Source organism: Pinus tabuliformis, chromosome 6 (assembly GCF_031772625.1).
Source record: "Pinus tabuliformis cultivar Carrire ecotype Pingquan chromosome 6, CPIR1, whole genome shotgun sequence".
NCBI lineage: Eukaryota > Viridiplantae > Streptophyta > Pinopsida > Pinales > Pinaceae > Pinus > Pinus tabuliformis.
The window spans coordinates 862194831-862217816 of NC_142292.1; the positions used below are offsets into that span (position 1 = coordinate 862194831).

The following is a 22986-nucleotide window of genomic DNA, read 5'->3' on the forward strand; positions in this document are numbered from 1 at the left end:
TAGACATTATGAAGACCAAACCTAGTTACACATTTCAACAACACCAAGTAGCCTAGTATAGAAGCACCTATCCATCTTGGAAAAAAACTCTATATCCAACATCCTCCAAAGCTAATATTGAGAGCATGTGTGTAAGTTTTGTAGCACTAGACAAGTGTTCTAGTCTCAACTTTGGTTAGAGAGGCTAAGAAACACAATATCTCCAAAACCCAATTTTTTTTTTTAGGAGAAAACACCTAGAGATGACTCAATTAACTAAATTAAATATTTTTTAAGTCTAACTTTAGAAAAATGATTAATTAACAACAATTAATTGAAAAAGGTGAGACTTCTCTAGAAACTCACACAGATCGAATTGGAGATGATCTTAGCTGTTGATGGGGATCTAATCATGGCTGTTGGTTCACCAACAAGAGATTATAAGAGAAACTCGATGGGTAGATGGAGCAATTGATCAATAATTAAATATTTCCGAAGTCTAACTTAGGAAAAGTGATTAAATAACAACAGTTAATTGAGAAATGTGAGAATTATCTAGAAATTCACATTGATCCATTTGGAGATGATCTTAGCTGTTGATGGGGATCTAATCATGGCTATTGGTTCACCAATGAGAGATTATAAGAGCAACTTGATGGTGTGAAAATTTCTGAATCTAACAAACCAGAAATCCTACTGCAGAACACTGATTTACATCACCTACTTGTATTCTTCATTTAACAAGTTATTTTTAAGAAAAATTCAGAAAATATTAATGTAAATACATTGCAGCCTACACCAATAAACAAATCAAGTACTGAAAAATAAATGAGACAAACATGCAAAGGACACACTTATTTTTGGACTAAACGTCCCCGGAAAAACCCAATGCGGGAAAACCAGTGCAACAACTTTGAGGGTTCTCTATTATTAAGCAAAAGTTTTGAATACAAATGTTGGTTGCCCTCCCGACAAACTAGTGACAGAGAAATACAATGGTGGAGAACCTGAGTGAGTTTTACCTCACTTCACCCGACATATTCCGGCTGATCCGACAACAAAACTGGCTAGCCCCAACTACAACTGCATTGCCCCTTCGTAGTAACTGTGTGGGCCTGCGTGGAGCTCTTTGAGGCTCTGTGTCAGCACTTCTGCCCACTGCGTCAGCTTTCCTGACTGTTTTGGAAATTTCCTGCAATTTCGACACTCTGCGTGGAAGGCAACTCTTCCTCTGTGCTGGCCCGCTTGGCTCTGCTTCAAGGCTGCGTGGGCCCAGATTGGCCCAACGTTAGCTCTTCCGGCTACTTCGTTGCCTCCACAAGTTTCTCTTAGCTTCTTTGTTTGTATTCTTGAACTATCACTACCCCTCAGCTGCAAGATCTCCCCAATCGATTTCCCTCCTGAGAACTTCTCACCTAAGAAAATCGATTTCCTCGATCTCTCTGCGCGTCTTCTCCAACTGACCCCAAGCCTCCATTTATACTTTTCCTGTTGAGAAATCAACGACCAAGATTAAGTCTCTAATCAATGGCTAAGATTAAATTAGACTTGATCCTCGTCTTTTAGAAGCTTCTCACCCATATTTTCATTAATACCCATTAATATTTTAATTTTCCTAAGTTTAAACTAAGGAACCCCATTAAAAATATTAATTATTTTAATAAAATACAATCCAGGTGGAATTTCACCAAACGATTTTTAGGTCTTCGAGATTTCATGTGTTCTAGCCCCTCCACAAAATTTCGGAGCTAGAGCACATTCGATGCTACCCAAAAATCAACACTCCCTCTTAGCGAGGAATGTGCTCTAGCAATACTTCCCAGCAGAAGTATCAAACTGATCCACGACATCGGTTCTCTGTGCTGCTGATGCTCGACCTGCTGCATCTGTATTGAAGCTCCCTCTCAAATGCTGCATCATGCTACCCATAACACTGCCATTGCTAACTGCTGCACTGCAACTCAGTTGCTGAGAAGTAAGCAACTGAAAAGCCACCCGAAATATAACATGCTGGTCAGTTTGGATACCCCGTGATGCTGAAGCTACCTCTGTTGCTAATTTGTGCTGACCCTTTGATGCTACTGCGCTGCTGTTGTATCCGCTTTGTGTTGCCCGCATTATTGCAACACTTCATTGCGCTACTTTAGACTCTGGCACTCTAGTTCTGCCACTGTTGCTCCATCATGCCTCGCACCAACTGACTCCTGTCATTCTGCGACTGTCATTAAGGGTTCCTGTAGTTGTATGTGATCCAAGAGTTTGGGCACCTCAAAGATCTTGCCCCACCTCTTCTCTAGAGGTGCATGAACACTCATGGCGTAATCCTCATCATCGTCCTCTTTGTTAGCTTTTGCTGGAGCAGCCTTTGAGTTAGACTTCTCTTCCTTGTCCTTCTTTTGAGGGCACTGAGTGGCGAAATGACCTAGTTCTCCACATCTGAAGCATCTGACTTTGGAAATATCTTTTTTTTCCTCTTTTGTTGCCCTTGCCGTCTCGCTGATGCGAGAGCTGTATCCTCCTATTCCTCCTTGGCTTTGATCCCTTTGCTGCTGCTTCTCGCCTTGGTCAACCGTCTGATCTCTTCATGTCGAAGAGCTGCCCACATCTCCTCCCAACTGGGGAGAGAAGCCCTGCCTAAGATGTTTTGGACAAAAGGTTTCCCAGTCTTCAATGATTGTATTCAGGGCAGTCCTGACCATGAATTCAGGATCTGGTGTACACCCTACGGAAGTTATCTGGTCTCGGATCCCTTGCAACCTAAGAAGGAAGGGATCGATTTCTTCTCCCTTCTGCATTTGATACAGTCTCAGCTGACTCTCAAGCAACATCTTCCATTGAACGGAAATTCCCTCGTACAAAGTGGTCAAGGCCTCCCACATTTCCCTTGCTGTGTCCTTCTTAGTAGTATGTGGGATCACATGATCCTTGACCCCGTCCAAGATCATGCACTTCACTTTTGCCTGAGCCTCCTTGTACTCCTTGAGAGGATCAACATCAACCGGAACAACAACCTTATTCAAGGCATAATCCTTGATGCAAGTTTTGTCGAAAACTACTAGGATCTTGGCCTTCCAGATGACAAAGTTGGATGCTCCATCCAACTTGTCATGATCCCTTAGTCCATTATAGCCATCTCTGCTCAAATGAGTGTCGAACAGGTTCTCTTCTCCCTCTTTCGCTGCTGCCCCAATAAAACTCGGATCTGGATTTCTTTGGTGCTAGAAATCCTTTAAGGAACAAGCTCCCTCTGAAATTCTATTTCCTTCACGGAAATCCTACTGCCAACAACTGTCGAACCACCCCTCTAATCTCTCTTTGCTGCTGCTCAACATTGGATCTAGATTTCTTGGCAACAAATCTTTCGGGGAACTGATTCCCTCTACTTTGCTTCTGCCCCACTAGGTACTGTTCTGCACCAACAAAATTAGCACCCCACCAGCAACTCCAAATGAAGTTTGCGTTGTACGTCTAGCCCTGACAATTGGAAAAAAGAGACTCAACAGTCTCTGTGCTGGTCCAACAATCACTGCATTGCCCTTTGCAGCTACAACGTCACACAAATAGGTTGACACAGGGTCTGCGTGAGCCTCCCTTGGTGGCTGTGTCACCCCTCCTTTGTTCTCTTGGCTAAAAACTGCGATGTCACTTGGGACAACTGCCTTTGCACACAAATTTTCTTCTGTTCTTTCGCTGATGGCTTCAGTCCTCCTTGATCTACAATCGCTCTAATACCATGTGAAAATTTGAATCTAACAAACCAAAAATCCTATTGTAGAAAACTAATTTACATCACCTACTTGTATTCTTCATTTAACAAGTTATTTTCAGAAATGTTTAGAAAATATTAATGTAAATACACTGTAGCCTACACCAATATACAGATAAAGTATTGAAAAATAAATGAGACAAACATGCAAAGGACACAATTATTTTTGGACTAAACGTCCTCGGAAAAACCCAATGCAGGAAAACCGCTGCAACAACGCTGAGGGTTTTCTATTATTAAGCAAAAGTTCTGAATACAAATGTTGGTTTCCCTCTCGGCAAACCCGTGACAAAGAAATACAATGGCGGAGAACTTGAGTGAGTTTTACCTCACTTCACCCGACAAATTCTGGCTGATCCGGCGACAAAACTGGCTGGCCCCAACTACAACTGCGTTGCCCCTTCGCAATAACTGCGTGGGCCTGCATGGAGCTCTATGAGGCTCTGCGTCAGCACTTCTGCTCACTACGTCAACTTTCCTGGCTGTTCAGGCTCTTTGCGTGGAAGGAAACTCTTCCTCTGCGCTAGCCTTCCTAGCTATGCGTCAAGGTTGCGTGGGCCCAGATTGGCCTAGTGTCAGCTCTCCCAGTTACTGCGCTGCTAAAACAAGTTTCTCTCCGCCTCTATGTATGTATTCCCGAACTATGACTGCCCCTCAGCTGCAAGATCTCCCAAATCGATTTCCCTCCAAAGAACTTCTCACCTCAGAAAATCGATTTCCTCATTCTCTCTGTGTGTCTTCTCCAGCTGATCCCAAGCCTCCATTTTTACTTTTCCTGTTGAGAAATCAATGACCGAGATTAAGTCTCTAATCAATGGCTAAGATTAAATTAGACTTGATCCTCGTCTCTTAGAAGCTTCTCACCCATATTTTCATTAATACCCATTAATATTTTTAATTTTCTTAAGTTTAGACGTAGGAACCCCATTAAAAATATTAATTATTTTAATAAAATAAAATCCTGGTGGAATTTCACCAAACGATTGCTGGGTCTTGGAGATCTCATGTGTTCTAGCCCCTCCACAAAATTTCGGAGCTAGAGCACATCCGATGCTACCCAAAACAACAGAGGGGTAGATGGAGAACACATTAGAGAGGTCGAGTTCCTTGGCAGATCGAGCTATCCAGATGTAGAGGTTGAGCAGGGAAGAAGAGTTCGAGCTAGAAGGGGCATAGAGACAAAGAGGGAGCAACGACAATGATTCCAGAGTCTCCAGTTCCGGAGAGGCAGCAACAAAGAGGCCGAGTTATTCCACTAGAGGCTATACAAGGATTGCACAGGGAACTTCATTGAGGTAGTTCGATTTTGCTGAACAGACGGTTGATTCAATTGCTATAGTTTGGGAAAATTTTCCAGATGGCCGAAGGATCACTTCTAGTGGCAGCAACAGACAGAACAACTTGATCAAAGGAAGATTCAAACTGTGCGTGTGATGGTCTGCGCAAGCACTGCCTAGGTGTAAGACCCCTAATTTAGAAATAGACAAATTCTAATGATATGAAATCTATGATACCAATTGTGGAACCTTAAATTAGGGATTTAACATAATATAGCTAGAATTAATGCTAAGAGTATACTACTAATTGTGTAATTTCTCATTTAGAATTTGTAGAGCCTTCAATTTTGTTAAACACACATGGACAACAAGAGAGATATAAAAGATAAAACATGCAATACATTTTTTATTAACATGAGATATACATTTATAGTACAATGCGTGACTCTTGGGTTTCAGATCCCAAGGTCTCTTGGACTGCTTTGGTCTATTCGGCTTCCACACTAACCCATTTAGGATTAGGTGTCCAACATTCCCCCCCTTAATCCGAAGGGTTATGTATGAGTCCAAGAAGAGAGCTGTAATACAAAATGTGCAAAAAATGCATGGCAACACTAGGCTGAATGTGCTCTATGAAATGTTGGTAAAAAGGGCGGTGGTTTAAGGATGACCACCAACACTGGAACGCTTAGTGCAGTTCCCGGAACTCTTCCAAAACTGGCAAGAAACTGAAGTTTTCTGCTAGAGGAAGTGATCCTATTGTTTTAAAGAGGGAAACCTTCAACCATAAAAGGGAGGTCTCACCCCGCATAAAAGGTAAAACTTCAACCTGAAAAGGGAAGTCTCAACCTGTGATGGTTTAAGGATGACCAACAACTCTGGAATGCTTAATGCAATTCCTGAACTCTTCCAAAACTGGCAAGAAGCTGGAGTCTTCTGCTAGAGGAAGTGTTCTCAATTGTGTTCCTGGAATTCTTCCAAAACTGGCAAGAAGCTGAAGTCTTCTGCTAGAGGAAGTGTCCCAGATTGCCAACTGAAGGCATGTTCAGGCATCTTTGTCTCTGGCTACAACTCTGAAACTGGTGTGGCAGGTTGTGGCTCAGGCTTGCTTGATGTGGCTTTGAAGCTTGTAGATGACCATCATTTTCCCCCCTGTCAGATACAAGGTGAGAAGATGGAGAAAACTCAACTGCAAGACTGTTCAATACTCTGGAACAAGTTCTGACATGTGTTTGGAATATCTTCTTGGCTGTTGATGCCCATTGCCAAGAAGCGATCCATCCAAGATGAATCTTTGTTCTTGCAGGACGTTTGTTTTTGAAGCATCTGTGTGAAGAATGGCTGGTTTTATGACAGTGCTTACATGGATGAAGATCAAAACAGTGATCTTTCAAATGGCCAACTCGGTCACAGTGTTGGCATTTTACGATCTGTTGTTGTTGTTGTTGTTGCGGTGGAAGAGGAGTAGAATCTGGAACAGCTGGAGGTGAACTGTCATGAGGAGCAGGTGAACTGTCATGAATAAATCCAGCACTCTGAAACTGAATGGGCTTGGCGTAGTCTGGAATATGAAAGGACAAGTCCTTGTCATATCCAAGACCAGTTCTGTGCTTGTTGTGGACAAGCTGTTCCCAAGGTCTGATGATGGGCTTGGGAAGTGCAGATTGAGTTTCTGCATCTGCATGTACAACTGCTACTTTATTTGAATGAACTATAACATTATTAACATGCTGCTGATGGGTGGTTGTCTCAATGTTCTGAACAAAAACAGGTTCAGAATGGTGTCTATTTTGATGTAGCTCTTCTTGCTGTAGCTGTGATTCAAGCTGCAAAAAATCGATCTTCTCTTGTGCATATTGTAGACATGTTTGAATTTCTGAGAGAGAGCCTTTGCTGATTTGGAATGTTTCATGATTAGAGGAATATATCAGAGTTTTTAATAACTCTAATATTTCAGTAATTCGAGGCATATTCTTCATTGTCAAAATTACACCCCTTTAAAACACTGATTACAACTATGACCCAATGAGTAAAAGTGACGCCCACTCACAGTACAAAGACACAGAAAAATCCTTTGTAAATGTGCAGCAAATGAATCAAGGAACAAAAACTATAATGAGTTTTAAATACAGTTCCACAACTGGGGCAGCAGCAACTGCAACATTGGCAACTGAGAAGAGAAGCCAGCTGCCTCAAGCTGGATCTTCAGAGAGTCTTCTTGCCCAATTAAGAGATATACAAAAGAGGCTCCTTGAGTTTATTAGAAAGAGGGTATCACTTCTAGAAAAAACACTGAATGCTGAATACCATAAGGAGTCAATAATTGCAGAGCAGAAGGAATTTGAGTCTATCAATGAACCTGAGCAAGAGGCTAGAGATGCACATCAACCACTGGCAGAAATTGGTAGCACTGCTTTTTCTGCTCTATCAGCTCTAGGTTGATATTTATGCGTTTCTGCTGAAAGTTGACCCAAAGTTTTGATTCCAGATCCAGAAGAGGTGTCAACACATGCTTTTGATAATGATTCAAATCGCCTGGAATTAGCTGGAGAGAGTCTGGATCACAGCTTTTCGAGCTATGGATGACAAAAAGGAAAATGTTCGGAATGCTGGTGACAGTCTCTGCCGTGCAGTGACTTCACTTAGTTTAAGGTGCTGACAGAGGATTCTGAAGCGTTTGAAGAGGGAAGCATTGGAGGAAGACCTTCTGGCATGTCATTTCTGGATTATCAAAACGCTGTTTGCTCTCCAGCAGAACTCTGATGATCGATTGCAAATGAACCGATACATTCTTCAACATCCAGAAAAACCGTTACATTGCTTCTCCACTGCGCTTTTGACCAATGCATATGAGGGTCATTCGGTCCATTCAACACTAGTATTAAGGCAGTCTTCAATTCAAAACAACTCGCAACATAATGAAATAGTGCCAGCGCACCATTCAAGGCTTCCAAAATTGATGTGGGTCTCTACAACTTCAACGGCTTCAAGCTTTAAACCGCTACGCTTTGATGTGATTCAGGCCAAGTTTCGATGCATAAACAATTGTTGATTACCTCAATGACTATTTGCAGGTCCGCTACACAAGTTCTTGTTCGAGAAGCTACAAACTGCACATGCTTGCCGCCTCCTTTATGTAATAATCTAGTGTGATTGTAGACCCATTGTTGTCAGTGCAAATTCTTCTTAGAGTGAGGGGTTTTCTATTGTCCCTTCAAATTGCAGGTTTTCTTTCACAGCATTTTGACTTCCAACAATTCCACACTGCCTTCAAAAATTTTAAACATACCTCAAAACTAGTCGGTCCCTCCATATACAGCGTATGCAATAATGCAGAGCGGCATGTGAACTATGGTGCCTCTCTCACCCCATCAATCTCAGGTATGCAAACGCAGATATTTCAAAAATGGTAACAAGCACCGAATCAGGCGCTCTCATGCAACTCTTGATAGGGTGATTAAAGGAAGACTCTGCCCACCATTTCTTGCCTAACTTGCTGGGTGTGCCGTTGTCGTGTACAAAGTCGATGCAAACCACTAAGTCCGATTCCTTGTGGCCTCTAGAATCCCAAACGCATTGACTTGCCTGGCATATTCACACAATGAGGGCAAGTTTATTGCAGCTGGAGAAATAATGCGAATCTTTACACACCAGAAAGTGTAGAGGAGAAGATATCCACGGCACCGTTGTTTATGGCTCAAGGACTTGGCCTCGATGTCATAGATCCTCAAACCGATATGGGAGACAACATTTATTAAATGAACTGAATATACAGTGAGCAGATTTGAGATATAGAACCTGGAAGTGGATACAATCCTTAACAATGTGTACATACATAAATATCAGCCCCTTAGAATAACGTCCCAACACTTGTTAAAGAGTAACGTTACCCAAGGAAACATGCACAAGCTTCATTCAGGCAACAACCTATGTAATATCAGCCATCCCTCATCATTATTATCATTGAGATAATGCGTTGCTCCTGAAATAAACCTCCAGCAAGGAATGTATTCAGTTATGACAAGAATGTGCCCAGAAATCTATACGCTCAGTTACCCAGGTCACGATTTTACTGAAGGCAGCTTTTTATGGGAGAAAAACGTGTCCAACATTCAAATATAATTCACAGCCTGATGGAAACACGTTCCCTTCTTTCCCAAAACTTGTCCTCTGGTGACTGTGATATTCCAGCAAGTGATGAACCCTCTAGTTATCAGCAAAGAGGTGACTCAACTCCCTTCTCTTCTCAAATTTAACTCGACTCAACTGCTAAACCTATCCAGCAAGAAAATTTGGAGCTCGAACTATTCAACACACTCGCTGCTCAAACACATTCACGGCTTCAACTATTCAACGTATTCACTTCTGATGCGGAGTCCAGCGTTCAATGGTATTTCAAGCAGCGGCAGTGAACGGTTTTATATAAATACAGAACAACTGAATGTTGTGAAACGAAAGAACCAGAAATTGAAAATCAAAGTTAAGAAATGGGTGAGAGCGAAATGAGGCACCAACCGATACCAGCGTTCATACGAGCACATTCAACGCGAAATGGCTCCTTCCACCATTCACGCAGCCTCGGTTTGAAGAATCTCAAACGTTCACCATGTCAGGCGTTAACCATGTCAGGCGTTATGGCAGAGTATGGCACGGTAAACGAATAGGGGCAGCGTACCAAAACAGCGTTCAATGCATGGCACAACGCTTTCAGAATCTTACTACAGTCCAGATGGTCAAATTGCAGGTTGTCCAGCTGATCTCAAGGGCATTCTACTCAGCGATTCAGAGGATTCTCCAGGCCAGCGCTAAAAATACCATGGACAATGTTTCTTTTATGAAACGTTTATGAACAGTCAGGATAGCCAGAGAGCGCAGGTAATGCAAGGGTCAGGACTGTAAAAGACAGAGGGCGCAGGTAACGCAGAAGAGAGTCTTAAAAATAGCCAGAGTCAGGTGCAGCGTATACAGTGCCAGAGGTCAGGTAATGGGCAGAACTGACATATATATAGAGACCAGTAAACAAGTGGCTCAAATTGGAGCAGGACGAGCAATCGCTTGCTCTGATACCATGTTAAATACACATGGACAGCAAGAGAGATATAAAAGATAAAACATGCAATACATTTTTTATTAACATGAGATATACATTTATAGTACAATGCGTGACTCTTGGGTTTCAGATCCCAAGGTCTCTTGGACTGCTTTGGTCTATTCGGCTTCCACACTAACCCATTTAGGATTAGGTGTCCAACAAATTTAAAATTTTTGACAGGGTATAACCATTCAGAATATCAAAATTTATCAATTTGATGTTGAGTACCTACCTGGGGTTTCTGTGGTTGAAGATGCTCCTAATTTGCTCCCGCTCTGTTACCAAAACGACCAAAACCTCCCTGCCAAACTAAGCACAACTTCAGTACCTAGCCCCAAAGTACTTGAAATTCGAGGTACTCTGGCCCCCGTGCCCAAAACTTCAAGAACAATTGAGCTCATAGTGCCTTCTATCAGTAACACTGAGAATTTCCCACTATGTCTCTGTCAATTTCCTTCAAAATTCCTACTTGTTATGGCCTTCTTCACTGCCTTTTATGTTTAATTTCATCGTCTCTTAAACTCCTTGCTGTCCGCCTCCTTCCTCCACCGCTTCCTTACTTCTCTTTGCTGTCCTCCTCCTACTATCTTCTTGGCCCTTCTTTCTTTAGATGGAGGTGGTCCTATTTATTGTAATTTAAATGAATCACTTTTAGGGCTTGGCAATATTCTATTAATTTTTAGTTTGTAATTTAATTAAATTGTTTTGGTTCATATATTTAAATAAATCACTTTATGTAAACCTTTAATTAATTTCTTTTATTTAAATTAATAAATTCTAAATTAGTTAAATTTTAATTTATATATTCTATTATCTTATTATATATATATATATATATATATTTGATTTAAAAGATTAGTTATATATATATATATATATATATATATATATATATATATATATATATACGTAGTTCTATAAAGGCAGTACACATAAATGCCTCAATCGGTATATTTATTATATCCTGGTGAGTTCAGGAACTTATTTCGATAATCAAAATTTTTAATATTAGCTAGTGGGTATAGTAGTGCAATACATGCGGTTCATGCATGTGTAGCTATCATATGGATGTCCCGTATGTATACTAATATTCACATTCTGTTTGTAATTGTAGGCGGGTCATTACAATAGGGCCCTGCGCAAGGGTTCTTGAGGGCTAGTTTTTTGAGGCAGGTTGTGTTGGGATTGCTCGTGGAGAGAGAAAATCCTCTCTAATAATTTTGGCCAGATTATTTATTGAGGATAACCAATTTGGCGTCTAAATTGTACTTAGATTTTCACTGCTGCTGCATAATAATAAAACCCTCATCTGCTACACCGATTTTCCCACATTGGGTTTTTCTGGGGACAATTGTCTAAAAATAATTGTGTTAATTTTTATTGTGTGCTACAATTGTCTCAGTTTCCAGTTTATTTCTGCAACGTATTTTATTTGTGAAAAATTGCAGTGTGATTTATTCGTTGTTTGCCATAGTAAATAAATTGCATAATTAATCAGTTAGAAGAATAAATTTCTAGTTGCTACAATTTAAGGAAATTTCACATGTTCTTAGAGTGTGTTTGAAGACAGATCAGGAGCTCAGAAATGAGGGAGAAATTTTGCAGCTTCAGAGGAAGTCTCATGGAAAAATTTCTGGGTCTGTGTAGAGGTCCATCCAGGCAGTACAAATTGCTGGGTAGGGGTTCTATTTTTAGTTGCAAGTGGTAGAAGAGTTCGAACAAGCTCAGTAGCAGTTCCAACAGATAGTGATGTTGTTGGGAAGCAGTTCCAGTGAGCAAATCAGAAAATTCTTTGAGCAACTCTGGGTGTTGTTGATTTGTAGCAGTATTTGTAGTAGCAAATCAGTGTCGGGCAGAAGAGAAAAACAAACACAAAGGGATTTTTCTCAGAGGGTTTCCAGATTCAATTTCTAGAGGAAATTCGTAATTTCCACTTGCATGTGGTAGGTACAGCAAGCAGAATTGCATATTCTAGGAGGGAGTGCGAGGGAGTGCGTATAACAGAGCAAGTAGCCAAGCAGGAAAGGGAGGAGATTCTTGTTTATTTCCCAGTTGTAAGTTTTGCAGAAAAATGTCCTCAATAGGACTTTGAGATCATGATAGGTTAGATGGAGCCCCAAATTATTGTATCTGGAAAGCCAGAATGCCTTTCCTACTAGATGAGCATGGTTTGAAAACATATGCAGAGACAGTTGTAGCTGTACCTATAGACAAGCAGTAGCTAGAGAACTACAGTAAGGAGATGGCTAAGGCAAAGTGATTGATTCTTGATGGAGTTCGGGATCATATGTCTCACACTTAGCAGCTAAGAATATGACCAAAGAAATGTGGGATGTAGTTGCCACTCTTTTCTAGAATCCTTCCGAGAACCGGAAGATGTTTTTGAAGAAGTTGAGGACTACTAGGGTGCATAAGGGTGAAGGAGTTACTCATCTCACCAGAATTCAGGGTGTTCAAGATGAGCTTGCCACAGTTGGAGAAGCATCTCAAGAGAGTGAGCTGGTGTGTACAACTCTCAATGGTTTCACCCTGAAGTGGGCTACCTTCGTCCAAGGCATCAACTCCTGTTGGTTTCGCCCCGAAGTGGGCTACCTTCGTCCAAGGCATCACTGGATGAGATAATCTACTGGGTTGGTATTGGTTGCGGGTAAATCTTATGCATGAGGAGATGTGGCTTGCTCTAGTTGAGAGCAACATCAGTGGCAACAGTAGCAAAGGATTGAAGGGTGTGAAGGAAGAGGAGAATGTAGCCCTTGCGTCAAAGGGAGAGGCAAAGAAAGGTCCTAGTCAGGGACAAGGTTCACAGGGAGGAGAAAAGAAGAAGGATCTCTTGAAGATCAAATGCTTTAGGTGTGCTGAATTCGGTCACTACAATACCCAATTTATGAAGAGGAAAAAGGCCATGAAGGAGAAGTAGGAGCAAGCAACAACTTCGGCGAGGATCAACAATTTGTCTTCCAGGTTGGAGGATGAATTCACACTATATGCATCTATACCTTTAGGAGAGAAGTGGGGTGACATTGAACTTTAGTCACCAGAGTTGCAGAGTTTTGGGCAGGGTCCAAGGAGGATAACATCACACAAGTGTTTTCCCATGGATCATTACCCTTGCTACAAGGGCCCACAGTATTCAGTAGTAGTTGGATCAGTGTCAGCATGGAGCAGTTAGTTCTTGAGGGACAATTGCAGTATTAGCTGCAATCAGATGCTGAAGAGCGTAGAGTAGTTCCAACACAAATAGTTACTCAGTGGACAGAGCAAAGGCTACTAGCAGTCAGAGACTCGAGAGACGATTGCAGAGCCATCAAAGAGATAATTGATATAGAGTTCTCAGTTGCAGTAGTTGTAGAAACAACAACAACATGAGATCAGTTGTGGCACAAAGCGAAGTTGGCAGGGATGTAGGGTGTACAGTGCAGTGTCAACAACAATGCAAATGCAGGTTGGTTCAGCTCAGAGCGACAGATGAATCAGAGTTGCGTAGTAGCTTGGTGGATAGTGGCAGGTTGTCAAAGTTTCAGACATTAGTAGTGTGTATGGGAAGATGTTATGAGACAAAGAGAGAGAACACCTTCCTCACTAAGAGGGAGTGTTAGTTTTGTAGCATCAGACAGGTATTCTAGTCTCGACTTTGGTCAGAGAGGCTAAGAAACACAAGATCTTTAAAACCCAGAAAAAATTCATGAGAAAACACCTAGAGATGGCTCAATTAAGTTAATTGATCAATAATTAAATATTTGCTAAGTTTAACTTAGGAAAAGTGACAAATTAACAACAGTTAATTGAGAAAGGTGAGAATTCTCCTAGAAACTCACACAGATCGAGTTGGAGATGATCTTAGTTGTTGATGGGGATCTAATCAGGGCCGTTGGTTCACCAACAAGAGATTAGAAGAGCAACTCGGTGGATAGATGGAGAACACACCAGAGTGGTTGAGTTCCTTGGCAATTCGAGCTATCTAGTTACAGAGGTTGAGAAGGGAAGAAGAGTTCGAGCCAAAAGGGACGCAAAGACAGAGAGGGAGCAAAGACAATGGTTTCAGAGGAGTTTCCAGTTCCATAGAGGCAGTAACAAAGAGGCCGAGTTATTCCACTAGAGGATGCGCAGGGACAAATAACATCCTTGTCACCTCCAAAAATCCTCCTGACTCTAGTTGGAAACAGACACATCCAACCCCATTCATTGCATGCATGGTACTAGTCCCACTAAACACACTGTAATGTGAGCCTACCTTTGAAATACTGTGGAACACAGACCTCATTCTTGTCATGCGACTGGAAGCTCTATTGTCCACTAGTCATGATCCTGTGTTAAGTCCTTCTAGTACGACTGTGGGTCTGTCTTGGTCCTTGGGAACACCCTTGAATTTTTCTGCCAATCCCCAAAATGGTATGATCTCCCTATCCCTCTCTCCCTTTGAGGGCTGACCTCTACCAATCTTGTTGGTTGTTTGTTATTGTCCTTCGTACTTGTAGTTGGCTACTACTAGCTATGCCAACAACTGTTGGCCCATGCTTGTCATGGCAAATCCCCTGCCTAAAGTCTCTTGCTATCCACTGGATCTCGCAGTTTCTCTCTAATAATGTTCAATGTGGCACTGTGCCCACAACATGATACCCTGTAACCATCCCTCTCATCTCTCACTGGTATGTAGCTGGTTCTCACCTCCTGTAGCGAGCCTCCGTGTCAATCCCTTGCACACCTTTGTGGTTGAGCTCTGTGCTACACCCACACCGACCCTCTGCACCACGTTGTTGTTGCACACTTCGTAGGTCACTGTGGTGTTGCTTTGCTGTGACAGGTGTTGTGTCGGTCGGTCAGTTGACTGCTGACTTCCTTGTGGCGGTTGCCCCCCGTGGTTGGCTGGCCTAATTTTCAGCCACCACACAACCCCTACGCACTTTATTTTTACTTATTATTATTTTTTTCTTTAAAAAAATTGGGCCCTCTTTTTTTTGAATCGTAATTTTTTTCTTCAATTCCAAAATTCAGCCATAAAAAAAAATCCCTCAGCCCTTAAAAAATTCCAGTTCATATGATCACAACCAACTTGGCTTTGACGATTCAACACAAACCTGACACTTGAAATTCCGAGATCGATTTAGAGTTGGGGTTTTGATACCATGTTGGAATTTCTCGAACCCAACACTTGATATTCGATTCGTAGAAATTATTAACTGAACGAATACACAACTAAGTTCCTAAGCAAAAAAATATTTAGCGGAAGCAAAATTACTCTATCTGAATCACATACACATAAACAAATTTTTGCCCAATCAATAGTTCATCATCAATAAATTAATCATAGAACTTACTTGGGATCCCGTCTTGGGACAATGGTTCAACTGAGAAAATGCAGATTATAAAACTGATCACCAGCCTCACAACACTCTCTCGGGTCCAACACACGCTCACTGAGAATCCTCTCTCAATCTTGTGCTACTGCTGTGTCTTAGCTCCTAACTTTAGGCTCAATTTACAACTATCCTAAGCTAAGATTGATGGCCAAAATTAGAAGTTAACTGGAGATAAGTAACTTTACTTTAGTTAATTATTCTATCTTTAGCTTTCTTTACTTTAACTCGGGTACAAGTCATAAATTGAGCTTGCTTTACATGCACAACTCATGCGTGTCACATGAAACAAATTAGTGTGAAAATTCCACCACCAGAATCCCTACTGCAACAACTGATGATATTACTCCTATTTGTTAAATTCCTTTAAACAAATTACTTGCAGTTTCCTACGACAAATATCGTAATACATAAACTGCAACCTTCACTTAATTAAATATTATATGGAAACAAGACACTGAGCAAGAAAGAAAGTACAACACAATGGACACCGTTATTTTTGGACAAATGTCCTCGAAAAAACCAATGCGGGAGAACCGGTGCAATAGCTTTGAGGGTTTATTATTATTAAGCAATAACAAATTTTGAATACATCTCTAAATACCTCTCGGGTTATTTAGTTACAGAGAGAAATACTGGCAGAAAGCTTTGTGAGATATCTCACACAATCACTGAGAAAATCCCAGCTGATTTGGATATTGGATGAAGTGCCTCTGGCAGGCCCTACCCTCCCTCTACGCAGTCCTCACACAGCCCCTGCATCAACCTCTCAAGGCACTGCGTCAGTCAGTTTGCTGATCGATTTGTTGCTCGAAGTCTCGGCTCTCAACCTCCTGGTCACACACCCTGGCTCCCGGCTTCTGAAATTGACTCTCCCCAGCAAAATCTCTGACTCTCTCTCACCCTTTGCGTTGCCTCTGTGTGGCCCTTGGTGGCCTTGCATCAGCCTCTGCGTCTGGGCTACTGGATCATTCTCTGTTGATGATTCTCTGGCTGAGAAAATCTCTCTCTCTCTCTCTGTGTCGATGCTATCCTTGTCCCTCAACTGCAAGAAATCTCCTCGATCAGAACATCCTTCTGAGAACTTCTCACTTTAGAAATTCAATCTTTTGATCTCTTGGTGTGTTTTCCAAATGACCCTCAAGCTCCCTTAAATAATCTTCTCGTTGACATTCAACGACTCAAATTAAAAGCTAATCAATGGCTAAGATCATTTTAGCTTAATCCTCGTCTTCTTCTAGAAGTTACACCCACAATTAGATTAATACCCATTAATATTTTTAATTTCCTAAGTTTAGACTTAGGTTCCCATTAAAAATATTAATTATTTTAATAAAATTGTTTTTGGGTGGAATTTCCCAAAACGTCTTCTTGGTTCTTTGAAATACATGTGCCCAAGCGTCCTTGCAAAATTTGAGGCCTAGAGCACATCTAATGTACCCCAAATCAACACTCCCTCTTAGCGAGGAATGTGCCTTAGCAATATATGCTGCTGCATATTGCTTTGACTCTGAAGCATCGTCCTCTGCACTGTTGATGTCTGACATGTTGTCCACCAATTACGGCGCTGCTGTTGACATTGCCACTGTCAACATTGCATCCGTACTACAACTCCCTCTCAAGTGCTGCGTCTGCTATGCTGTTGGCACTGCCACTGCTAACACTACATCCGCACTGCAACTTAGTTGCTGAGAGAAGCAACTAAAAAACATCCAAAATTATTGAACTAATTGTGTTCAGTATGATACCACGTGAATGCTGGAACCTGATTGCTGCTAGTCTTTGCACCGTCCCTTTGAATCTATTGCGCTGCTGCTGGCCTCTGTTCTGTGCCATCTGCACTGCTGCCAACTTTGCTCTGCATTGCTCAGATTCTGGCGCTCCTAGCTACTGCAATTGTCTCGTCAACACTCTTTGGCATCATCCGACACTAGTCCATCCTGCTACTACAAAACTGGGCTCCCGTAAGTATTGATCCAAGAGGTGGATTCCTCAAGGACCCTGCCCATCTACAGCTCTTTCGAACTACAACTCCAAATCAACCCTCCTCCCTCCTCAAGGTATCTCGGCTGTCATGGCGAACTCCTCCTCTTCGATCTTCGCGGGCGCAATGTCCGGATTGTGCTTCTCATTATTGTCCTTCTTCTTGAGAGGACACTGAGTAGCGTAATGACCCATCTCACCACACCTGAAACACTTGATCTTCGAGATGTCCTTCTTACATCTCCGCTGCTTCTATTGTCCCTTTGATGCAAGGTGTTGTCGCACAGATTGTCACGATAATGCTAGGATCGGGGGCTGTCACCCTGATCCCCGATCTCTCTGTTTAAGCCATCTCCTGCGGCTAAGGGGGGTAGACCCTATGGGATGAATGAAGACCAATTGTGGACTAGTTGGGTTGGGAGACACAACAAGGCAATTTAGCACTTGATTGATTTAGAAATTAATGTACCAGTGCCTTATGGAGTTAATGATTAAATGATTATTTATTAAATGTTGCAGAAGTATAAACCATGTAAAACAATCATTTATCATCAAATAACCCAAACGATGTAAGATATTCAACAAACGCACAACGCCTTAATGATGATCCAGCAATTAAACTTCAAGAAAAATTAAATGCTTTAAATGATCATAAAATTTAAATGCTGACCAGTTACCACTTTCACATAGCTAACTTCAAAATAAACATTAAGTGCGTTTAACTATAGAGAAATGGAACATAGAGACATCAAATATGAAATTTTCAATTTTTTGTTAAGCTTTTTCAAAATATTTTTTAATTTTTTTATATTTTTATATAAATAAAACAAAATTAAACTAAACTAAACTAAATGAAACTCAAAATTATTAAAATTAAATCCTAAAAACAAAATATCAACCCATTAAAATCTTTTTTTTTTTTAATGATTTTAATGATTTTTTTATTTTTTATTTTTTTGATGTTATTTTTAAAGCTTAAAATGAAATAAAACTAAAATCTAAATAGAATCTAATCTTAAGACTAAACTAACACCTAGCTTAAAAGAAAATCAAACTTAAAGTAATCTAACTCTAAAAAAATCCTTTATGCCCCTTTTTTATTTTTATTTTTAACTTTTTATGACTTTTTGATATTGTTTTTTTTTAAATCAAACTTAAAAAAAATAAAAAAATTAAAACTAAATAACCTAAACATGAGCTAACGTATATCAAACAAAATAAAACTAAACTTTAATCTAAAACCTAAACCTAACTAAAAAAAAAGCTCATATCTGAATTTAAATTAAACAAACCTATCCTAAAACTAGCAAACGCATATGAGAAAACCCGAATCTTACCCACGTCGTATACGTTTCAGTGTCTTCTGCGTTGTGCGTGGGCGTGTGCAGGTCTGCGAAGGTTTGATGGGAAATGAAGGACGGAAAAGGAATGTATTGCAGGTGAGGAGCAACGCGCAGGTGGCCAAGCAGCGTGAAGAGGAACGTGATAGGTATGGGCTACAGAAGAGCTGGATGTGAGAGAAAAATGCATGGGAAAAACAACATGCTAGCAGAGGAGGATCGAGCTGCAGATTAAATGCAGTGGGCATGTTTTTTGCAGGTGATGGTACACAGAAAATGGAAGACGTAATGTGGCACGATGGCAAGGGAAACGGGAAGGTGAATGGCAGAGGATGCAGCGAATAGGAGAGGACGACAGCAGGTGTGTGGGTGTTTTGATGACAACGTGAATGCGTGCCAATTGATGGGAAGGGAGCTGCGGGTTTGCTAGAGCGAAAAGGAAATACACAGGGGAATCGAAGGGCAGCAGATGGACAACAGAGTTTGGAGGCTGAGGATGATATGGGAGCTGCGGGAGTAAGAAGCGCAATGGAGAAACACACTGTGTTTGGATGCAGCGAAGCGACAACAAGGGAGAAGAAACATGCAAAGGAATGACACTGGCAGAAGAAGATTTGCGTAGATGGAGGAATGGGCAGCTGAGGGAAAGAGGCAGCGTTGACGCTGAGAAGTGTGGAGAACAGAGTTGCGTGAGGGAGATAAAAGCTAGCGAGTGGGCAGCTGCAAGAAAAGATTGCGGATGATAACGTGCAAGCAGAAACCTGTGCGGGAAATTGATGGGGAGCCTATTGCAGGCCCAGGGCAGCACATAAAAAATTTCGAATAAACTTCCTGCGAATAATGAAACCCCAGACAACACAAAATGGATTGGAAAACCCTCGTAAGATTTACCAGAGCTCTTAAAATTTTGAATTAGCTGCTTCAAATTGTCTGATGAAAACCCCGCAAAAATTTTCAAAATTTGTACCCGCAATCTGCAAAAAGGAAAAAAACGAAAAACCAGAAGTAAAATGTTCAAGAAACAAAACTGAAAACCCTAAAACTAGCTAAATAATTACAATATTTACAGATTAACGACTCTAAGCAGCCAGATTTATCAATAATCCACAGAAATATTTTCAGAATTTTAAACTTAATGTGAGATGCTTCAGAAAACCCTTCATGCATTCATAATTTTTTTTCAAATGATAAGCATAGGATCAAAACTGGTTGGGCTTTTTCAGAAAACGCAATCCGGGAGTTGGCTGGTTCAGTCGAGAACTTCCCCGAATGCCCGATAATCTAAAAAAAAAGGATTTCCTGCACAGCTTAAAATCAACTATTAATATAGAGGGAGAAAACAATAGTGAAATCCAGATCAAATGGAGATACCTGCCATTATATTTTAGAATCTAAACTATCATTCAAACCCCAGAGATCAGACAAGATACCTGTGCCTGAATCAATCTTCATCAAGCTATTATCAATGGCTGAAAATAAAATTATGCAGAAAAATAAAACATCTTACAACATTTTCAGAAGAGTAACACCAGCAAGATTTTCAACCCCAAAGTCTTTCTTTATTGCACAAAAAATAACTACAAGAGAGCTTTTTTTAGCACCAAACTCGCAGATTCAATCAGATCTCAAATGACCCCTGACACCCTATTTAAAGGAAAATTTCCCAATGGCTAGTTCGAGTGATCCATGTCAAAATGATCTCGACTGTCGATGAGGATCAAAATCCCTTTTAATCTCATCTGTCAAAATTTTAAATGAATTTTAATATATTAAAAAATTAAAACTTTGCATTTATTTTCTCAAAAATTTGACTTATTATTATTTTATTTTATTATTTTTTTAATTTTTTAATTTCATTATTAATTTTATTAATTTTTTAATTTAATTTCTTTAATTTTTATTTTTTGGATCCTCGAACTTAGCCTTTGGAAAAATTACCTAGGACCTAGGACCTATGAGGGGATTCAAACATTTTCTAACCCTCAAGACACTTTACATCATGACTTTTACAACTTTACATCTCAAGGGGGAAAACCCATTTGACATAGACCCTCATAGACCACCTAGTTCTGCGACCAAATATAATCTAGCAGATCAACACACTAGAATTCCCCTAAGATTCTAATGACAAAATTTATTCTGGCTTTGGGGTTAGGTTGAAGGAAAACTCTGCCGATCATGGATTGGTGAGACGAAAAACCTTCTGGAATGTAGATTATCACTAGAAAATTAGGTTTACCTAGGCAATTTACATAAATGTTTCAGATCTGCTAAGATTATTTACAAGTTACACATGCAAACTGAGTTTACAACATAATATGATCGGGGCTGATGATGATAGTCGAATGGCACAAACATGTCGATTAAGCACTATCCCTTTTGCGAAAAAGGGGGTGCACTGCTATGGGTAGTTGACACGTAGTGGTCAACATCTGGCTCTACTTGGGGACACGTTGCTGCACTGTAGGAATGTGAGAATCCAGAATCTGCACCCACACAACACACAACAAAACATAAGTAGCGTCCATCCAAAAATCATCACATAACATTAAGCACATGAAAGATATAAGCTCTTCATTTATTAACTATCTGGAAAAGTAAATCTAATCCTAAAATAGAAATGAAAATACTGAAAAAACAAGGAGTAAGGTTAGAAATACAGAGGATGCCCCATAGCATCAGATGTGTTCAATATAGTGTATACTAAGCATTTGCCTGCTTTTAGGCAAATCTGTCGGCTGCTTGTCGCATGTGCCATGTCCAATTCTGCATAGAGTAGGACTTTTCCCTATCCGAAAATCAAGCTGCTCGTGGCCGTCTGATGCATCAAATCTTCTTCTCATTTTCTTTCTCTTGCGCCTTCTCTTCGTGGCAGGTTGTATCACTGATGATGTGGAACTTTCTGCTTCAAAGCTCTCAGATGAAGTATGTAAGATGTGTGTGACATGTCTTTCTTCATCCTGCATCTGCCCTGTCAAGGATGATGGACCAATCTCACAGGTGCCATGAGTTATAACTTGATCTTCAATGACTGGTGGATTAACCATGTGAGCATCAACCTGATTATTAATTTCCCTTTTATTCAGGTCACCTTCAATTATCCACTTTTCAATGGAACAAAGGATGGAGCTTGCTGTAACAGTTAAGGAGGCTCCTGATTTATTGACGTTCCCTGGTTTCTTTCATCCTCTAACAGCTGTTGAAATTTCTGAACCTGTATTTTAATGGCATCTATCTAACTAGAGTGTTCAATCTTCATAGCACTGATTTCCTTGGCATGGTCTTCTTCTATATCATTTATTACTTTATCGTTCTTTTCCTTTATGGTCATCAAGCAATGCTGCATAGAGTTTATCTCTTCCTTATGATTTGCTTGCATGGTAGCCAACTGATTATTATGATCGAATGCCATGATAGTCATTTCTTCATCCATAGTTAATAACTTGTTTTGCATAGAATTAATTTCCCTATCATGATTAGCTTTCATGGTCATCATATTTTCCTCTAAGCCTGATAACTTGCTTTGCATAAAACTAATTTCTGTGTCATGATTAATCTTCATGGTCTCAATTTCCTTAGCACGATGATTTTGCATGATCTTTATCTCCCTATTACGTTGTTCCAGGTGGGTGCGTAAAGTTCTCACATCAGTGGTGTAATTAGTTTGATTGATCTCCATATTTTTTACCAGCAACATTAGTTCTTGTATAATTTGCTTCTGATTTTCTTTTTCGTTGTCAACACTGTTTTTACAATTTGTCCCTGCTTTTCCACTATCATGGATTTGATCTGCAATGGTACAAGTGGATGGCACATTCTGATATGAAGAATTGTCTTGAAATCTTTCATCGATAGCTGGACCTTTTATAAGATTACTTTCATTCTGTTGCACAATTTTAGGGGCACAAGGCAAGCTATCTGGATCACCATATCTATCTTTAAAAGCATCGACAATGTCTTGTAAAGAAGTGAAAGAATCTTCAGGACAATTATTAAACCAATTCAAAGCATCACCCTCTAAAGAAAGGACAAAAAGACGCATTTTGACATCTTCATGATTATACTGAGGGGGTCTACAATATATGATCATTATACGAGTAAACAAGCCTAGATGCTTTTTAACAGCGACTGAATCACCACTTGAGAACAAAGGTAATTTAGAAATGGCCACTTCCGGAAAATCATGGAGATCATC

General features: G+C 40.4%; 1 protein-coding gene across 5 annotated transcripts in view; it reads left to right on the plus strand.

The window, feature by feature from the left end:
* The window catches only part of LOC149261612 (golgin), a 484201-nt gene that overhangs the window by 20408 nt on the left and 440807 nt on the right, over positions 1–22986 (plus strand). The window lies entirely within an intron of this gene.